Here is an 8,329-nt window from a genome sequence, read left to right as displayed (position 1 = left end):
ATATATACCTTTTGTGTCTCTATCTAATTGGATCAAATTTTCCTCTAGCTTCTTTAGCATCTGTAATAGAGTTATAAAGACTATTTTGATGTTCTTGTCTATTAATTCTATCATCTGAATCATTTCTTAATATGCTTCTGTTTTTTCTTATGATTATTGATTGTATTTTCTGCTTTTTTGAATGCTTTCTCTCCATTAGATAGCAGATATTGTGAATTTTATTGTGTTGGGTGTTAGATACTCTTGAGCTTTGTTCTGTGATTCATTTGATATTTTGAAACAATTTGATCCTTTCAAAGCTTACTTGTAAATTTTGTAAAATGTAGGGACCAGACAATCTTAATATAAGGATAATTTGATATATTCTTCTGAGTTTATCTGATATTCCATGAATTATAAAACTTTCCACTCTGGTTGGCTGAAAATATGGGTTATTTCTAAACCTGTGTGAATAATAGATTATTGCTTCTATTGTTTTTGCATGGTTTGTTTCCCCGCTTCAGTTTTCCTCATACCCTAGTAGGTACTCAACAGAAGATTGGAGGGGAATACTCTAGAGATCTTCAGAGTTCTCTCTGTATGCACCTCTCTCCTGTCCAGGATTCTTCCAATTAAACTCTATTCACTTTGCCATTCCCAGTCTTTCAGCTCCATCTCACCAACTCAAGGATGCCTTCAGGATCCTTCTGGATTCTCTTTCCTTTGCTGAAGCTTAGAAACTTTCTCCAGAAAGTGATCTTGGGCAATCACTGGGGCTAATCTCATATTTTTTCCATCTCTCAGAGATCATTGTCCTGCATCAACGGTGTTCAGTGTCTGAAAAGCGGTATTTCTTAGATTATAAGTATCTGGGTTCCTTTTTTTTTTTCCAGTTGTTTCAGTGGAAGGGTAAATTCAGTTCCTGTTACTTTATCTTTGTCAGTATCAGAAGTCCGCTGAGATTCTTATATGTATTTATGCTGGTCAGGTCTTATGAACTTCTGCCACCTATTTTGCTCCCAGGAATAGTAGTGTATAAGTTAGGAATATGTTTCCCTTCCCCTCCCACCAAAACCCCAAATTATGAACCCCAAAACAAAAACAGACCCAGAAAGCAGTACTAACAGTTGCTTAAATCTATAGTGTTTTTATTTTCTTGTATAAAACTCACCCGGAGTCGGGTAGCTAGGGCTAAAACGACTCTTCAGCAATGTGTTATGGATCTACACTCTTTTTCTTTTTTACTGTTTTTAGCATGTGATTTGAACTTTATTTACAAGATGACTGCTGCATATCCAGAGCTCATGTTTGCATTCCAGGCAGGAAGAAGGTAGAATACAAAACTGTCTTCATGTGAGAGTTTACATTTTCAATTTGGAAAGAGAAGACATCCACAGTTAATTTCATTCACATATTATTGGTAAGAACTTGGTCACGTAGCCACTCTTCACTGCAGTACAGATTAAGAAACCATGTATTTTAGTAGTTTCAATGCTTCTCAATAGAAGAAGGTAAGGAAGAAAAGGATTATAAGTATCTTTCAAATAGTGTGTCTATGGTATCTATTAGAATAATAATCCTTTCATGTTCCCAGTATTAAAGGATATGCAAGATTGCCAGAAGCCTTAATCTGGAACCATGACTAAAGATCTGTGGGAGTCAGAAATAGCCACTTATTTCCCATATTTGATAACATTTTCTTCTGTTAGTCAGTCTTCCGTATATAAACCATAAACAGTGAACGAGGATAGAGGCAGATGATAAAATTAGTTTAGGTTACAAAAGATAAATCCAAATAAAGTCTATACTTCATAGCATTGTCCTAATTTCTTAACTTTACTCCATGTTGAATTATTTTATTCAGAAGCTCTCAAAAGTATTCATTTTTTCAATTCTTATTTAAGCTTTTGTGCCACTTGATCAAAGATATACAGATGCATATATGCACACATACCTGTGAGTATGTGCATGCATACACATACACAATAACTTTGATGCTGTTTTTATAATAAAATTTTTGTTAGCACATTTTATTTGATTAAAATATTCTGGTGTAATCATATACAAGGAGAACCACACATAGGCTAGCGGATTAAACAGACGTTTTAATGTGAGAAGCAAGATATCAAGGAATAGGCTCTAAGTATAATTATTAATAATAATCTTCAATGTACTCTTTTCAGGCTTGGGCTGGTTAGCTGCAAGGCTTTTTTCTGTTTGAGGATTATAAGTGTGAGGTAAGAGATGAATTATTTGGGAAAATACAGAAGTTTGCAAAAAATGCAGTGAAATGAGAAAATTTGATGGTTGGTGATTGAAGACTTTGAGAGTCAAATGTCTAAATGAGGTTGGATTTTATTTTTAAAATATAAAAATTATCAGACATATATACAATAGAGATCATTGTATAATGAATGACTGTATATGTTTACATCCTAGTTTTAATAATTATTGTTATTGCTCATGTTTTATTCCTATCCCTATTTCCCTCATTTGTGTATTATTTCAAAGCAAATGCCAGATATTATATAATTTCTTTCATAAATACTATAGTATTTTTTCCTAAGAGGTACAGTTTTGAAAGAGTACATCAAGAAAAAATAAAATCTAGTCAGAACCCAATTTTCTTATGTCATCACTATATTTAGAGATTGTTTAAATAAGATCCAGTTATGACTCATCTATTGCAATTAGTTGATAGAGTTTTTCTTTTTTTTTTGACAAAGTTTTGCTCTTGTTGCCCAGTTTGTAGTGCAGTGGCGTGATCTCAGCTCACCACAACCTCCGTCTCCTGGGTTCAAACAATTCTCTTGCCTCAGTTTCCCAAGTAGCTGTGATTACAGGCATGTGCCACCATGCCCAGCTAATTTTGTATTTTTAGTAGAATGGAGTTTCTCCATGTTGGTCAGGCTGGTGTCGTACTCCTGACCTCAGGTAATCTGCCCACCTCAGCCTCCCAAAGCACTGGGATTACAGGTGTGAGCCACTGCTCCCAGCCAATATGTCTCTTGAGTCTCTTTTAATATATAGATTTAATTAGGACTTTATTAATTTGATCTCTATGTAAAGAGTGACAGAAATCCTCTCCCATATTCAAGTTAAATAATCAATAAAATCTAAGTAATTTAGTTGTGCTATTTGGAACATATTAGTTTTTGACGGAATGAAATTATCATAAGAAAAGCAGTATCAAGGAAAGAAAAAAGTAAACTTAAAGATGTCAATACTGTACGACTCAGCTATACACACTTATAAAGACAAATGTATACAACCTAAGAAGGAACTCCTTAAAAAGCATGCCTGGATGTGTGTATGTCTGTTTACCTTACTTGCGTTATAGATTGGCAAAGTATCTCACTCTAAAGTTATGGTATTTAGACAGATTTGTGGTTGTAAATTTGGCACTTAAATAGTTATCTTGACTGTCAAGAAATATTACTTGAACATTTATTAAATAAGTTCCATACACTTCTAAAGTTATACAGTTTTTTTAAGTATTGAATTAGCAGTTCTCACAGGGCCATTTTGTTTCAATTTGTGTGGACTGCATTGTTGGATACAACTTTCTCCACTGCAGTAGTATCATCAGTCTAATGACTGGGAAATACCTTTTTTTTTCGCTATATGGAGTAATATATATGGATGAAAGGACCTTAAAATTGGGAGGATTTTTCAATCTAAAATTAGATGCTCATAAAAGAGAACCTCTTTTCTACTATAGACTCCCTTCTCTTTCCCCTAATCCCCATCCTGTTCATAGTAGGTGGTGACTGCTATTCCTCCCCTAGCACCCCACTCCCTAAGCCCCTTCCTGTGTCCATGTGTTCCCATTGTTCAGCACCTACTTATGATGGAGAACATGTGGCATTTGATTTTCTGTTCTTCTGTAAGTTTGATGAGAATGATAATTTCCAATTTCATCCACGTCCCTGCAAAGGACATGAACTCATCATTTTTTTCTGGCTACATAGTATTCCATGGTGTATATGTGCCACATTTTGTTTACCCAGTCTATCATTGATGGGCATTTGGGTTGGTTCCAAGTCTATGCTATTGTAAACAGTGCCACAAAACATGCATGTGTCTTTATAATAGAATGATTTGTAATCCTTTGGGTGTATACTGAGTAATGGGATTGTTGGGTCAAATGATATTTCTATTTCTAGATCCTTGAGGAATCACTACACTGTCTTCCACAATGGTTGAATTAATTAACACTACCCCCAATAGTGTAAAAGCATTCCTATTTCTCCACATCCTCTCCAGCATCTGTTGTCTCCTGATTTTTTAATGATCACTATTCTAACTGGCATGAGATGGTATCTCATTGTGGTTTTGATTTGCATTTCTCTAATGACCAATGATGATGAGCTTTTCTTCATATATTTGTTAGCTGCATAAATGTCGTCTTTTGAAAAGTGTCTGTTCATATCCTTCACCCACTTTTTGATAGGGTTTTTTTTTTTCTTGTAAATTTGTTTAAGTTCTTCTTAGATTCTGGATATTAGTCCTTTGTCAAATGGGTAGATTGCAAAAGTTATTTTCCATTCTGTTGGTTGCCAGTTCACTCTATTGATAGTTTCTTTTGCTATGCAAAAGCTCTTAAGTTTAATTCGATCCCATTTGTCTATTTTGGCTTTTGTTTACATTGCTTTTGGTGTTTTAGTCATGAAGTCCTTGCCCATACCTATGTCCTGAATGGTTTTGCCTAGGTTTTCTTCTAGAGTTTTTATGGTGTTAGGCCTCATGTTTAAATCTTTAATCCATCTAGAGTTAATTTTTGTATAAGGTGTAAGGAAGGGATCCAGCTTCAGCTTTCTGCATATGGCTAGCCAGTTTTCCCAACACCATTTATTAAATAGGGAATCCTTTCCACATTGCTTGTTTTTGTCAGGGTTGTCAAAGATCGGATGGTTGTAGTTGTATGGTGTTGCCTCTGAGCCTCTGTTCTGTTCCATTGGTCTATGTCTCTGTTTTGGTACCATTTCCATGCTCTTTTGATTACAGTAGCCTTGTAATATGTTGTCCCATTTTCTAAGGTATCCAGTATACCATATGGCAAGACCAAAATAAAATAAGCTGATAGATTTCTCTCTGTATCTGCCTTCAAGTTTCAGTCATTACTAATACTGGGTAGATGTGTATTTTCAGAGAAACTTTTGAAGATCTAAATTCCAATCTAAAGCAACAATAGTAAGAGTAAAATTTGCAGGTATTATGATAAGCTGGTTTATATTGAGATTTGGGGGAGGGGTGAAGTTATAAAGGCAGCAAGATTTTGAGGACCTTTAAAACATCCTACATCCAGTGTCTTTAGGGAACACCCTGATACTCATTCCTTTGGCTTATACAGCATACGCTGTCATCTTCAAAGTGCTTTCATACACTTCATCTCATTAAAACCTCAGAAGGTAAAGAAGATCAGTCATTCTTAACTATGTTTTACTATTGTGGAAACCAAAGTTTCCAGAGGCCTGGCAAATTGTCCAAGTTCTCCTGACTTCAGGGATAATCCCCTCTTCTACTATCCTTATTGAGGCCAGGAGGTGCTCATTGTGTGTTAGAACATGGGATTCTTGGGTATTTAAGTCCTGTGGTTTTGTTGAACACTGTGGAGGAGAGCAGGAGCAAGATGCTTGTGTGGGCTTAAAGGTGGAGATGAGAATTGAGTGAACATCATCCTGGAGCCTATGGGTGTCATGGCAGAGGCACCAGTGCAGAAAGGGGCAACTATTCCAGGAGGCAGGGGCTATAGAGTGAGATTTTGTAAGAGTAGTATTCATAATATATTGATAATAAAATAGAAAATATTAGTGTATGCAGTGAAAAAACCTAAAAACAGAAACCATGGTTTCGAAAAAGTTCTTGATAATGTATAATCTAGAGGTGCTACTTTACTTTGTATCTTGCTGTCCTTTAAAAGAAAGCCTGTTCCTTTTTTTAGATCCAGAATCTTGGCACAGCAATGAAAATTTCCCAGCATCCTCCTTCATTTCTACTAAGCACTGACTGTTGGAGTGCTTTTGATGAAGTCCATTATCATTTTGGCAGTTCAACAAAGACTTCCAGGAGAGAAGCGGACAGCAGGGTTTGGAACAAACACATCCTTGAGCTGTTTTCTATTATTCATACAGGCTACTCAGCTTTTTTTTTTTGTTATTGTTGAAGAAAACTAGATTAGAGCAAAAATTAACTGCTATATCAATACATCACTCTTAGCAGGTGTAACTCTGTGGTGTCTGGAAGCTAATAAGCTACCTTTCTGGGTGGCACATTTTTCGGGAATCCCTTCGGTCTCTCCTCAATGCAAAAGATACACAAAGAGAGCTAGAGTCAATGCTGGAGTGCAAAAGGAGAAGCTTTTTGTGGTCTCTAAGGGCTTATTTATTTTCATATACATTGTCTACATACTACCAGGCACTCTGAACCAACTTTAATTGTACTTACTTCCATTTGTAATCACGTTTCTATTTTGTGATTATGTGGTTGATATCATGAAGACAAGGATCACATGCATTTTGCTATGTATTTGTATACCCTACGCCTAACAAAATGACTTTACCATGACTGTCCTTCAATAAATAGATGACCACTAACAACGTAATGAATAAATACAGTTCACCTGGCTTAGTATCATTTGTGAAAGTCATACATTTTTTATTTCAAAATGAAATTTACTGAATATTTATCCTGTGGTAGCAGGAAAAATCCTGTGGCCATTTTAGGCAGACTAAAATTATGGTCCTATTTTAAATATATTTCTTAAAACCTCTTTCCTAAATATTTATTTAGTGGAAGTAAGGGAGAAAAGTGATTTGCATTAAAGAAATATACATAAAGACAGGTCTACTTATGAATTAACATGCACTGACCAGAGCAGAACGAATGTTTAAAAAGTTGTCAAAAGGTTTATCTGAATGTTACACAGAGACTGTTAGCTGTCTCTTAAATACATATTCTTTCTTTCAATAGTAATTGAAAAGCTTTAGTTGGGTAGCAATATTTCTATAAAAACTACATTTCCCGGTCTTCCTTGCCATCAAGGAACCATTTGACAATGCTCTGGCCTTTAGCATGTTAACAGAGGAGCTGTGTACAACTTCAGGGTCATGCCTGTTCAAGTAAAGGGGGCAGACCTCTACTTCCTTTCGCCTCCTTATTGACTGGAATGTGGATATTGCAGTGAGTCATTTTGACTTGAGAATGATATCATTTAGGATGGCAGAAGAGTACTGTAGAAGGCCTGTCTCAGACACCATTGAGTTCATGTACCCACCAGGACAGCTAAACAAAACCTCTAGAGAGAGAAATAAACTTCTCTATGAATGACATTTTTATTTATCCAGGATTAGTACTGCAGCAAACCTTAAATTGTCAGCTTGTGGCTAAATAAGATAGCTCCTACTTGTCTCAGAATACTCAATAGAATTAAGCCAATGGTGAAGAGGAGGCTTATCGAATTTCCCTTCAAGGGTGCTATCTACTTTGATAGGGTTTATGTATGGAATGGTGTGGAAACTCAAGTTAGTTTACTCTGGTGATGACTCAGCATCCTTTTTAGGTTGATCTGCCTATAATCTGACTCTGCATAATATGTATCCTGTCTTTCAAAAGAATAGATTTGATGTTAGGGAAAACATTAGGGTTTTTAAATATATATTTTATTGCATTTTAGGTTTTGGGGTACACAACACACGTGAAGAACATGCAAGATTGTTGCATATGTACACACATGACAATGTGGTTTGCTACCTTCCTCCCCATCACCTGTATCTGGCATTTCTCCCCATGTTATCCCTCCCCAATTCCCCACCCTCTGCTGTCTCTCCCCTAGTTCCCCTCCACAGACCCCAATGTGTGATGCTCCCCTCCCTGTGTCCATGTGTTCTCATTGTTCAACACCTGCCTATGAGTGAGAACATGCAGTGTTTGATTTTCTGTTCTGTGTCAGTTTGCTGCGAATGATAGTTTCCAGGTTCATCCATGTCCCTACAAAAGACACAAACTCATCGTTTTTTATGGCTGCATAGTATTCCATGGTGTATATGTGCCACATTTTCCCTGTCCAATCTGTCATCAATGGGCATTTGGATTGGTTCCAGGTCTTTGCTATTGTAAACAGTGCTGCAATGAACATTCATGTGCATGTGTTCTTATAATAGAAAGATTTATAATCCTTCGGATATATACCCAGTAATGGGATTGCTGGGTCAAATGGAATTTCTATTTCTAGGTCCTTGAGGAATTGCCACACTTTTTCTTCCACAATAGTTGAACTAATTTACACTCCCACCAGCAGTGTAAAAGTGTTCCTATTTCTCCACATCCTCTCCAGCATCTGTTGTCTCCA

General features: G+C 36.2%; 1 long non-coding RNA gene across 1 annotated transcript; it reads left to right on the top strand.

Moving 5' to 3' along the window:
* The first annotated feature begins 1,263 nt into the window (after positions 1-1,263).
* LOC118151566 (uncharacterized) lies at positions 1,264-6,061 on the top strand. The gene is made up of 3 exons (XR_004739947.3): positions 1,264-1,399; positions 2,163-2,216; positions 5,924-6,061. It is a non-coding gene; the product is annotated as an uncharacterized LOC118151566 (long non-coding RNA).
* The last annotated feature ends 2,268 nt before the right edge of the window (positions 6,062-8,329 follow it).

Source organism: Callithrix jacchus, chromosome 2 (genome assembly GCF_049354715.1).
Source record: "Callithrix jacchus isolate 240 chromosome 2, calJac240_pri, whole genome shotgun sequence".
Taxonomy (NCBI): Eukaryota; Metazoa; Chordata; class Mammalia; order Primates; family Cebidae; genus Callithrix; species Callithrix jacchus.
Note: the sequence above shows the minus strand (reverse complement) of the source record. Positions and strands in the feature narration are given on the sequence as shown.